At 36.4% G+C, this 12,200-nt stretch overlaps 2 protein-coding genes across 2 annotated transcripts in view; one reads left to right on the top strand and one right to left on the bottom strand.

The window, feature by feature from the left end:
- Positions 1–5,034, bottom strand: part of HLTF (helicase like transcription factor) — a 45,052-nt gene extending 40,018 nt beyond the window's left edge. Inside the window, exon 1 of the mRNA XM_007502062.2 lies at positions 4,957–5,034. The gene's annotated coding sequence lies outside the window, so the exon portion shown is untranslated. The remainder of the gene's footprint in view (positions 1–4,956) is intronic.
- Positions 1–12,200, top strand: part of HPS3 (HPS3 biogenesis of lysosomal organelles complex 2 subunit 1) — a 66,401-nt gene that overhangs the window by 4,857 nt on the left and 49,344 nt on the right. The window lies entirely within an intron of this gene.

Raw genomic sequence — 12,200 nt, 5'->3', positions numbered from 1 at the left:
CTGCCTCAAATAGACTAGCTATATGACCTTGGTATTTCACCTCTTGTTGCCTCTGGCAACACACTGAAGTCCTTGGTATTATCAGAAAGAAATATTGTTTTTTATCAATGGCATTGATATTTAAGAAGATGTCATATGCTTTTCCCCTGAGCCTTTTCACCTAACTTGCCTCAGAAACTTCTATTAGAATAGAAGCTCCTTGAGGAGCTTTCTCCTTTCTTTTTCCTTTTCTTTTCTATTTTTTCCCTTTCTTTTCTATTTCTATCTTAAGCCTTTGCACATAATTAAAACATGTTTTTTTCATTCATTCATTCAAACTGTGAGTAACAAAAGTTACAGTTGGTCTTAGTATTGGGAAGTTCTACCCATCAGTAGAAGGTTCTTTACAATGCTGATATCATAGGTCTATGCCACTCCCCACAAAATACTTTTTTCAATTAAAACAAAAATATTCCCTTTATATTCAGTGCTCTCAATTTTTCCTTATCCTCACAAAGATACAAGGAAGAAGAAAATTTGACTCTTGGGTAGAAATCAAGGTCTAATTCGTAATACTCAGCACCCAGGCAATTTGCCTTGACCACCCTGTCATCAAGTATAAACGGAAGCAGGAACAAAAAAATAATGATTCATGAATGTTTGTATAGACTCATTAACAACTCCTAAACCCTAGATTCTAGGCTAGAGGTTGAGGTCTTAGCAACCTCAGAGACTCTTATTTTGACTCTTCAGGTGGAGATTTCATGATTTCTTGATAGAGATATTGTTGTAGGAAGGGGTATTCAAGGGGGGCGGGGGTGAAGTGAGGAGGGGGAGGTATGAGAAGCTTGTCAAAGGAGTTTAAAAACTATTTGGTAAATACCTTTCCTGTCCTATTGAAATGTCCCCAAAATAGCAATGTTCCATGAAAAATCTGAAAATTTGAGGATTAGAAACTAGTGATAAATAGACTGGGTAGTGAAGGGAGAGAACTTGATAAGTGTATCTGAGACATTGGAAAGAAATGATTGAAGAAATAATTTCCATCTACCAAAAGAGAATGAATGGGGTTTTGATATGCAACACTTTTCATATTGAGCTAGAGATAATTAGCAACAAAGACCCAATGGAAGATAAAGGATCTCTGCAATAACTAGAAACTCTGAATTTATTTCCAAACAATGAAGTGACCATGTTTTGGATGCCAACTTAGAGATGTTAACATATCTCATTCTTACTGGACATTTATAAGAATTCTCTGTGAATCAGGATTCTCAGTCCTGATCTTATTCATAGCTAAAACTAGAAACAAACTAAAGGTTGATACTAAAGCTACCAAAAAAGAATAATAGCTAACATTTACATCACACTTTGTTATGCAAGTTTTGCAAAGTGCTTTAACATAGATGTTATTGTTTTTAGGATTGGATAAAATAATCTGCTCTTATTATTCCTGTCTTACATCCAGGATAAAACTATGTATAGGATCATAGAACTGACATAGCTGAACCCTTTCATTTTATAGAGAAGAAAAATGGGACTGGGAGATATTAAAGATTTACCCGACTGGCTAGTGTCTGAGGCAAAATTTGAACTCAAGTCTTCCTAACTCTTAGACCAGTACACTCCCTACTTGCATATTTAACTGTATTCTTATAAACATTCAACGACTTTCTGGCATAATAAAAATACATAGAAAACAAAATTTTCTTTATGAAAAATTAAATTATTTGATTTCTCATACACAAATATGGTAAACTCTAAAGCTGATTTCCTTTCATGTTGAACTGGGAATATGAAAAGATTTACTGAAAGCCAGGGGTGTCTGAATTTGAGGTCCTTTTTGATTCCAAGATTCATGGTTCATTTATCCCTCTGGCAAGAGCAGAAGAAAACCATTCTATGGGCTCTTCACACCACCAGGTGTCTCCACAGTCTAACATTACCAAGCCTAACAAATTAAAATCCTTGATTTAAGATTGGCCAAAAAAAAATGACTAGGGGAAAATAATGCCCCTAGCTTAGGAAAAGAGGGGCACAGAGAATCATAGACTCGAGTACTATGAGGGACCTCAATGGATATACCTAAAAGCAATCCCCACACTAACACACCTGGCAAATGGTCATTCAGCTTCTGCTTAAAGACCTCCAAGGACCATGAGCCATTCATCACTTCTGGAAACACACCATTCCCCTTTGGGCTGGTTCTACTAGTTAGCAACATCATCTTAAATTTGTCTCTTTTCAATTTTGACTCCTTGTGCTTAGTTTTCCAGCTTTCCCTTTCTAGATTCAGCCATGGAGTTAGTGTACAGTCAGTTTGACAAGAGAATGATCGTCTACTTCAATACATAAATATCACATATAACACATTTAAGAAAAAGAAAAGCAAAGACCTTAAGAGCATGTATTCCTAGCTAAATACTTCAAATTGGAGTCCAGCTGACAGGAAAAACTTTTGTCCCTGTGGGCACATGCCATTAATAATAATAACAACAATAATAGCTAGTCACTTTTACAAAGCACTTTACACATGTCATCTCATTTGAGACTTGCAATGACCCTACATTGAGGGTTCTATTATTATCTCAATTTTATAGTTGGAGAAACTGAGGCTGTGAAATGTTAAGAGACTTCACCCACTTTGGGGAAGATCCAAAGCAACATTTGATCTTGGGACTTCCTGACTCCAAGGCCAGCTCTCTATACCCCATAATACCCAATTGCCTGATACTTCTCTTTCTGCCTGGGAGCTTTCATTTTCATATGGGATTGAACTGACAAGCTGGGGTGCCTGGTAATCTAAACACAATCAAGATGGAAGATCATTTGTTCTACTGGCAGTCAAAAGACCCCAGGTTGGTCCTGGCTTTGCCACTTATTGTCAAGGTGTTTTTGGACAAGCCCTTTCTCTTTTTGGGATATTAACTTCTTCAGTTGTAAAATAGGTTAGACTAGAAGATGGTGGTATCTCCAAAGGCCCTGTCCCACTTTCAATGGTATGAGTCTTGGGCTTGAGGAAGGAGGCACTAGAGCATTCTAGAGTCATCATAAAGGCTCCATGGTGACGTATTGGCTTGCCTATGCCAGAATCATCATTCCACCTATTCCTTCTACTACTCCATACTCTGAGCTACTTATTTTCTCATCATTTAATCAGCCAACAGCCATTAAGGGTCTCCTTTGTGCCAGGCCCTGTGCTAGGGATACACACACAAAAATGAGCCAGCTCTTGCCTTCAAGAAGTTTATATTTTTTTCTACTAGGTCCTAGTAAGCAGGATCCTAGAGTATATTCACAGAGACATAGATATAGGATATTATGCACTTGTTCATAAGGGTATATGATTTGGGGTTTTGGTTTTAAAAGATGACTCTAATTACAAAAATGAATAATATGGAAATAAATTTTGAGTGATAATACATGTATAACCCAGTGGAATTGCTTTTCAGCTCTGGGGGTGGGGCGTAAAAGGGGAGGGAGAGAACATGAATCATGTAACCATGGAAAAATGCTTTAAAACATAAAGTGAAAATAAATAAATGAATAAACAAACAAACAAACAAATAAACAAACAAATAAATAAATGAATGAATGAATGAATGAATGAATAAATGAATAAACAAACAAATAAATAAATAGATAGATAGATAAATAAATAAATAAATAGATAGATAAATAAATAAATAAATAAATAAATAAATAAATAAATGAATGAGTAAATAAATAAATAAATAAATAAATAAATATAGGATGTGTACAAGACTACTAAGAGATTTGGAGTAGAAGCAGTAATGACAGAAGGGTCTCAGGAAAGCCCTCTAGTAGGAGGTAGCACAAGAGCTGAGCTTTGAAGGGAGCAATGGGTGCCAGGACGTAGTGATGAGGAGGGAAAAAATCCTTCTAGGCAATGTCAAATACTATGAATAGCAAGCAGGACAATTTAGCCAGGGCACAGAGTTTCTGAAGGGGAGTAATGTTTAATCAACTTGCACAGTGAATCTAGAGCTAGACTGTGAAGTAAACCCAGACAGAAGGAATTTGTATTTTATCCTAGATGCAGTGGGCAATCCTTGGAGACTCTTAATAATACTAGCATTTACAAAGAGCCTATTTTACAAATATTGTTTCATTTGCTCCTTGCAACAACCTTGAAAGGTAAATGCTATTATTACCCCCCCCCATTTTTTATAATCCAGTCATATCCAACTCTTTGTGACCCCATTTGAGGTTTTCTTGGCAAAAATACTGAGTAAGTTGGCCATTTCCTGCTCCAGTTCATTTTACAGATGAGAAAATGAAGCAAACAAGACTGAGTGATTTGCCCATTTAGGAGGTGCCTGAGGTTAAATTTGAACTCAGTTCTTCCAGACTTTTGCTCTACCATCCCACATTGTGCCTATCATGTCCCTGTTTTTTGAGCGTGGGAATGATGTGGGCAGACTAGTCCTTTAGGGATTCCAATTTGGCATGTAGGGAAGGTGAATTGAGGATGGGAGAGACAGGATGCAGGAAGTCCAATTAGAAGCCTGGATTTAATAATCCAAGGGGGAGATGTTGAGAGTCTGAACTGGGATGACTGTAATTTGAGTAGAGAAAAGGGGAGAGATGTGAGCTATGTTAAAAAAAAGGAGCAACAAGTGGCTGAATAAGGAGATGAAAGAGAAACAAGGACAAATTCCTAAGAAATGGGGTATGACTAGAAGAATGGCAGTATCTTTTGTAGAAATGGGGAAGTTAGGAGGAGGGATGGGTTTAAGAGGAAACATGATGACATGGAGTTTGAGATAGGAGATAGGACCTCCAGGTAGAGGTGTCAAGCACAGGGCTGGAGGTGTGAGAATGGAGCTGGGGAGAAAGGAGATCAGAATGTATGAATCTAGGAATTATCTGCTGAGAAATGATAGTAGGGAAGCAGAGTGATACCATGGAAAGAGCCCTGAGAACTTGGCGTCAAATCCCACTTCTACTACTTACTCCTTCTTTTCTTTTTGATGTCACTTCCCTTTTTGGGGCCTCGGTTCCTCATTTGGATGGGACTGTGGTGGATGGTATCCAAAGTTCCTTCCTGTTCTAAATGTATGGTCTCATAAAAGCCCCTAGCTGATTAGGTCATCAAGAGCTAGAATGAGGAGGAAAAGGACATTCTTTCAATGTTCCAAACCTCTAGGCCCAAATGGAAATTACTTCTAAGCCTGCTTATCTATCATTAAGTAGATAAGTATTTAGCACTAGACGGAATCATGGATAGAGCACAGGCCCTGGAATCAGGAAGATCTGAGTTTAAATTTGGCTTCAGACACTTACTAGTTGTGCTGGTTGTGTGAAGCTGGTTAAGTCACTTAGCCTCCCCCCCCCTTTTTTTTTTTGCTTTTTTTATCTTGCTTTCTTCACTGTAAAAAAATAAACTGAAGAAAAAAATGGCAAACCACTCCAGTATCTTTGCCAAGAAAACCTCAAAAAGGGGGTCATGAAGAATCAGACACAGCTGAAAAATGATACTGTGTGTACATAGTATTTTATTAACTATGCCTAATTATTGTGTTAACTTTCAGGATGATTCAAAAACAGAGCAAAAAAAAAAATCCCTACATATAGTCTCAATCTTTAAGGAACCGTTGAAGCAGTACAGATTAGGGATACTTCTAAATAAATATTTTCCAAATGGTAATGGAGCTCTCCCCATACTCTTTCTTTGAAGCTTTGGCCCTAACAGGGTTTCAGATTTATCCTGCTCGCCAGTCTGGGGTGGAATATTTGAAGTTATCATATGATAACTACATGACAAAGATGCCTTTGAAGTATCTAGCGCAGTAACATTTTCATCAGAGATCTCTTCTGTCTCCATGTTTAGAGATCTGGCTCAGAAACAAATGATAAAAAATAATTTTATTCTTAAAGCAAAATCTTTTGCAAATTGGAAGATTACTAAAATATATTGTGAACACATCTAATCATATATTTTAAAATTGATCCCTTTTGCCATGTGCTTGATATTTGACTTAACAAATATATAGAAAGAAACAGCTTTTTAAAAACAAGAATTTTTTTAAACCACATTTGTTATTTTTAGAAGGGACTAGAACAAAGGCCCATTGAAAAGAAAGTTGTGTTTTTAGTCAGAGGACTGGTATTCCAATCCTGCCTTAGCCATTTACTACTTTTGTGAGATAAGATAAGTTGCTCTATCTCTGATTCTCAGTTTCTCAGTTTGCAAAATGAGGGAGTTGGTTCTTCTCACCTCCAAATCTGTGACCTAATAACTGCCCCACTCTCCAAACTGACTTATAATATACTTAATCATGACTTAAAAGTCCACGACAAATCTTTTTTCTAAGATATTTTATTTTCCCAATGACATGTAATAACAATTTTCAACATGACTTTTTCAGAAATTATAAGAAACAAATTGTCTCCCTCCCTTCCTTCTCTCCCCCTCCTGGAGATAGTAAGCAATTTGATCAAGGTTATACATATATTATCATGCAAAATAGAATTCAATATTGGTTATTGTTGTAAGAGAATATTCATGTAAAACCAAAACCCCTAAATGAAAACATAAATAAAGTGAAAAATTGCATGCTTTGATCTGCATCTGGCTCCAATAGTTTTTCTCTGGAGGTGGAGAGCCTTCTTTGTCATAAGTCCTTCAGAATTGCAGGATGAATTTTTTTTTTTTAAATGTGTTGACATTCTGGAAGGCAATCTGGAATTATGTCCAAAGGGCTTTAAAAGAATGCCTGGCCTTTGATCCAGCCATACCGCTGCTGGGTTTGTACCCCAAAGAGATAATAGGGAAAATAAATGCACAAAAATATTTATAGCTGCCCTCTTCAAAATGGCAAAAAACTGGAAAATGGGGACAGCATCAATTGGGGAATGGCTGAACAAATTATGGTATATGTTGGTGATGGAATACTATTGTGCTAAGCGGAATAATGAACTGGAGCTATTCCATGTGAACTGAAACGACTTCCTGGAAGTGATGCAGAGTGAAAGAGCAGGACCAGGAGAACATTATACACAGAGACTGATACACTGTGGAACAATTGAATGTAATGGACTTCTCTACTAGCAGCAATGCAATGATCCAGGACAATTCTGAGGGACTTATGAGAAAGATGCTATCCACACCCAGAGGAAGAACTGTGGGAGTAGAAACGCAGAAGAAAAACACATGATTGATCACATGGTTTGATGGGTATATGATTGGGTATGTTGACTTTAATTGATCACTCTATTGCAAATATTAGTAATATGGAAATAGGTTTGGACCAATGATACAAGTAAAACCCAGTGGAATTGCTCATCGGCTCTGGGAGGGTAGAGGATGGAGGGAAGGGAAAGAACATGAAACACATAACCATGAAAAAATATTCAAAATTAGTTAATTAAATAAATAAAATTGGAAAAAATGTATTGAGAACTTAAAAAAATAGTTTTATTGTCAATTTGACAAACAGAATGTACACAGAAGAGAAAAAATAGGATTATATACTATGTATGAAATACTGATTCTCTACCAGGTGTTTGATTTTTAAAAGTGTATGTCAAATTTAATATGAAGTGCCAATATTGCCCAATCTGTATCCTCTTCTGAATTTCCTTCTGTACTCCCTCAGAATAAGTTTGAATATCTTTGTTGCTCAACCTTTGCCTTTGCTCTCACCTTCTCACACACTTCCCTGACTAATATTACTTTCATGGAAATTAGCTTTCCTTACTCTCACCCTGGGTGGCTAGGTGGTAAAATGCCTAGTGTCTCTGGAGTCAGGAATACCAGATTTCAAATGTGACCTCAGATACTGACTGTGTGACTCTAGGCAAGTAAGTCACTTAACCTCTGATTGCCTGACAAAAGAATCCACTGGATCTGCTGAAGAAGGAACTGGCAAACCACTCCAGTATCTTTGCCAAGAAAACTCCAAATAGGGACAAGACGAGTTGGACATGACTGAACAATATCCTTATGTAGTTTTCTTCTCTTACTCTAAAGAAATGCAAAGTGTGTGTGTGTGTGTGTGTGTGTGTGTGTGTGTGTGTGTGTGTTAAAAGTAGGTAATAAAAGTAGTAATTTCCAAACTTTGGAGAGTTGCTACACCTTATTCTTCTTTGTTTGACTCATTTGTGGAGTGAGGGTTGGGTAATTCCACAAGTACTTTGATGACATGTACATTTAAAATATGAAATCTTATTTGTAAGTTTAAAAAAATAGGCTAGGTATCCGGAATCATCTCTCAAAGGTCAGAATTTAGGAATGTCTCCAAGGGTTTGAATGCCTTTTCCTTTTGGAGCAAGCTGGGATCATCTAGGAGGTTTTTAAATTGAGGAGCAAGGTGATCAAAGCAGTATTTTAAGTGTATTAGTCTGATAAGGCAGTGTGAAGGACAGGGAAGACACTGGAAATCCAATTAGGAGGTTATCAAAATCCAGAGGCAAGGTGAGATCCTAGACTACGATGACTGGAGTGATGAGATCCAGAACTAGGACTATATTGGTAGTGGGCAGAGAGAAGAAGCAATGAACCTAGGAGAGTCTTCATAGAAAGGCATGAAAGCAGCTGGTGAGTGACTGAATTTAGAGGAGTTAAGGCTGATCCAAGCCTAGGTGACAGGGAAAATATTGGTGCCATAGACTTCAAGAGAGGGAACAATCAAATCTTTAACTTCGTGTCAAAATGTTTGGTATGAAAAAGTGCCATTGCTCATCGGAAAGGACAACATTTGGGACTGCAATTGTCAGGGGGAAGCTTTAAGGAAAAAGTGGAAATTGGATGGGACCTTGGAGGCCAAATAGGATTTGAACAGGCAGAAAATTGAATGAAGTACATGATTGCTTACATGGTAACATTTGGCAGTGGCATATTGGAACCATCCTTAGATTCCCTATTCTTCTTAGTCTCTTTTTTCCATTGTAATATTATTGGGATGGGATGGGAAATCATCATAATCTCATGATAATATTATCAAAATGATTAATTAGTAATCATATGCATGCATAGAGTATTCAACTGGAAGCAAAAAATGTAATATAAAATAAGGCTAATAAATATGCTCAATTTCTTTGTTTCATCTTTACAGCATATAGCATTGAATTCTCCAGAGCTATGGCTAGGAAAAGGTCCATTACTGGTTACTTTTTAACTCATTCATCCCCACAGAAAGTCAGAGATATTTTTTTTAATTTATCTCTTAGAATTGGTACTAAGTATTGGTTCTAAGGCAGAAGAGTGGTAAGGTCTAGGCAATGGGGGTTAAGTGACTGGCCCAGGGTCACACATCTAGAAAGTGTCTGAGACTACATTTGAACCCAGGACCTTTCATCTCCAGGTCTGGCTTTGTATCCACTGAGTCACCTACTTTCCCAGAGAGCTATCTTTTTCATGACTCCATTGCATCCCTAACCAAAAAGATATAAGGGGAATGGGATGGAGTAGAATGATGCTTTGCTTTGGTGCCATGTTTTGGGCAATATTGATTCATGTCCATCAGTCTTATGGCATGGACACTGCTAGTATTTCCATGTGGTCACAGAATTGAATCAGAAAGTCATAGAGTTATAATGGCCCATGGAAACTGTCTAGTCCAACCTACCCAATAAAGGAATCTCTTCCTCAACATGCCATATAATATGCTGGGAATCCGGCATATCCTTGAAGTCTTCCAGCATTGAGAAGCTCGCTATCTCACTAGGCATTTTGGATCAGGTTGAATTGTTAAAATATTCTTTCTTATACTCAGCTAAATTCTGCCTTTCTATAACTTCCAACTATTGCTCCTAATTAGGTCTTTTGGAAATACGTAGGACCTGTGTGATAATCCTCTTCCAGCCATTTTTGGTTGGATTGTATGGCCATCAAAGTCCCTTCCAACTCTGAAATCCCATGTTTCTGTGCAATTCCTGGCAAAATAAAAAAGCTATCTTTTTGTAAAATGATGCCTTCTGTAGTGTGGAGAGGGGAGGGAGGATGGGAGATATCTTGGAAGTTTAATGCAACAAATAAATAATTAATTTTTAAAAGATAGCTAACATTTATTTGGTTCTTTAATTAAAAAAAATTCTTTCCATATATAATTTTATTTGATGTTCATAATGACCCTGGTTGGTCAGGGCTATTGTTTTCCTATTTTACAGATGAGGAAACTGAGGCAGAGTGTCAAATGCCTTTCCCAGGATCACTTGGCTAGTGTCTGAGGCAAGATTTGAATTCAGGTCTTTTTGGCTTCAAGTCTAGGGGCTGTAGAATCCATTCTATCTGGACAGAATGCAAAAATCAATCTCCAGACCCCTCCCTAACAGTTATTCTTTCCTCACCTCCACCACACATACACACATGTACAGAAAGAACTGAATGGATCTCTAAGCCTTCATGGATTTCATCTGGTCTAGTTGATGAAAGGTGCCTGGATTCCCAAATCTGTGGTCAAAAGATAGGAACAGAGAATTTCTAAAGGAAGAATTGGAAATTTTTAATAACTATAAAATAATTATAATTATTTAATTGGCTTGCTTGTTTCTATTTGTCAGTTTGTTTTCTGGAGATAGATATACACGTCATTCTTCAAACAATATTTCTATTGCTGTATATCATGTTCTCTTGGTTCTGCTCATTTCACTTTACATAAATTCATATAGGTGTTTCCATGTTATTCCAAAATTATCCTGTTTATCCTTTTTTACAGTGCACTAGAAGTCCATCACAATTATGTGATATTACTTGCTTATAATATTTATAATAATTACTTGCTAATAATATATAAAATAATATAATTATAAAATAAAATAATAAATAAAAAATAAAATAACTATGAAAAATTGTTCCAACTCACAATAAAAAGAAATGCATATCAACTCAACTCCAAGGTTTCACCTTACATCCAGAAAATTGAGGAGAAAAAAAAGACAAAAGATGGGAATGTCATTGCTGATGGGACAGTTGAAAGATAAACTCTGTTGGAGCTATGAATTAGTTGTTGAAGAAGGGTCCAGGGGAGGTGACACACAGTATATATGATAAGACTTAATGAGTAGGAGATATCTCTCTAGTGAAGGGATTAGAACAGCAAGTGGTGATGGGAACTGAGGGAACCACACTGAATCTACCTTGTGAGTCAATTCTGGATCTGGCTCAGTTCCTTTTCTATTCAATTATGAGTCTAGTCCAATTTCTGTCTTGTGAAAAAATCTTTATTCAATTGTGGGAATCATGAGAAAATTTCATTACATTGTTTGGACTTAGTGTTGTGTGACTGGGAAGCTAACCAAAAAGTGAGGTTATGTTGACCAGAAAGGCAGGTCCAAAGATTGATGCAAGGAGTTTTCTCATGATTATATATCTTAAACAACCCATACATCTTTTCTGAAAGTTGACCCTGTCTTGATCAATCAGTTATTGTTTCCATGCTCATTTGGTTGTTTATAGATACTTGAAAGAGTGGGACATTTTTTTTTTATTTCAGGGAACTGTACCTATTCATTCCCTCCATTTCCAACTTGAAAATTCCCTTATTTTCTCTCCAATTAAAAGTCAAATTTGACAAAATTCCCTATATATCTTAGATATGAGACATTTATCTGGAAAACTAACTAGAAACCTTTCCCCCCACTGTCCTGCTTTCTTTCTAATCTTGACTATGTTAGTTTTCTTTGTACAAACCCTTTTTAATGTATTCAAAATCATCCATTTTATACCTCACAATACTATCTCTGGTTTATTCATGAATTGTTCTCTTATCCATAAGTCTTATAGATAATATATTCCCTGTTCTTCAAATTTGCTTATAATATCTCCCTTTAAGTCTAGATCATATGCCCATTTTGATCTTATCTTGGTAAATGGTGTAAGATACTGGTCCATATGTACTTTCTTCTAATTTTCCCAATAATTTTTACCAGAAAGTGAATTCTTATATCCAAAATTTGGTTCTTTAATTTCATCAAACACAAGTTTACTATAATATTTTACTATTGGTTGTTGTATATCTGTTCTATTACACTGATTAAATTTATAAGAATATGAGCCATTCCCCAAATGATGAAATGTCAAAAGATATGGACAGTTTTTAGATGAAGACAGATAACCATGAAGTGACTTGTGCAAGGTCATATGGCTAAGAAATGTCTTAGGTCAGATTTTAAACTTAGTTTTCCTGATTTGGGGTCCAGTAGAAATTGATGGTGATATTAAAACAAAAAAAATCAATGAAAAGTTCTATTTAACC

This window comes from Monodelphis domestica, chromosome 8, assembly GCF_027887165.1.
Source record: "Monodelphis domestica isolate mMonDom1 chromosome 8, mMonDom1.pri, whole genome shotgun sequence".
In the NCBI taxonomy this organism is placed as follows: Eukaryota; Metazoa; Chordata; class Mammalia; order Didelphimorphia; family Didelphidae; genus Monodelphis; species Monodelphis domestica.
This window is presented reverse-complemented; position numbering and strand designations above follow the sequence as displayed.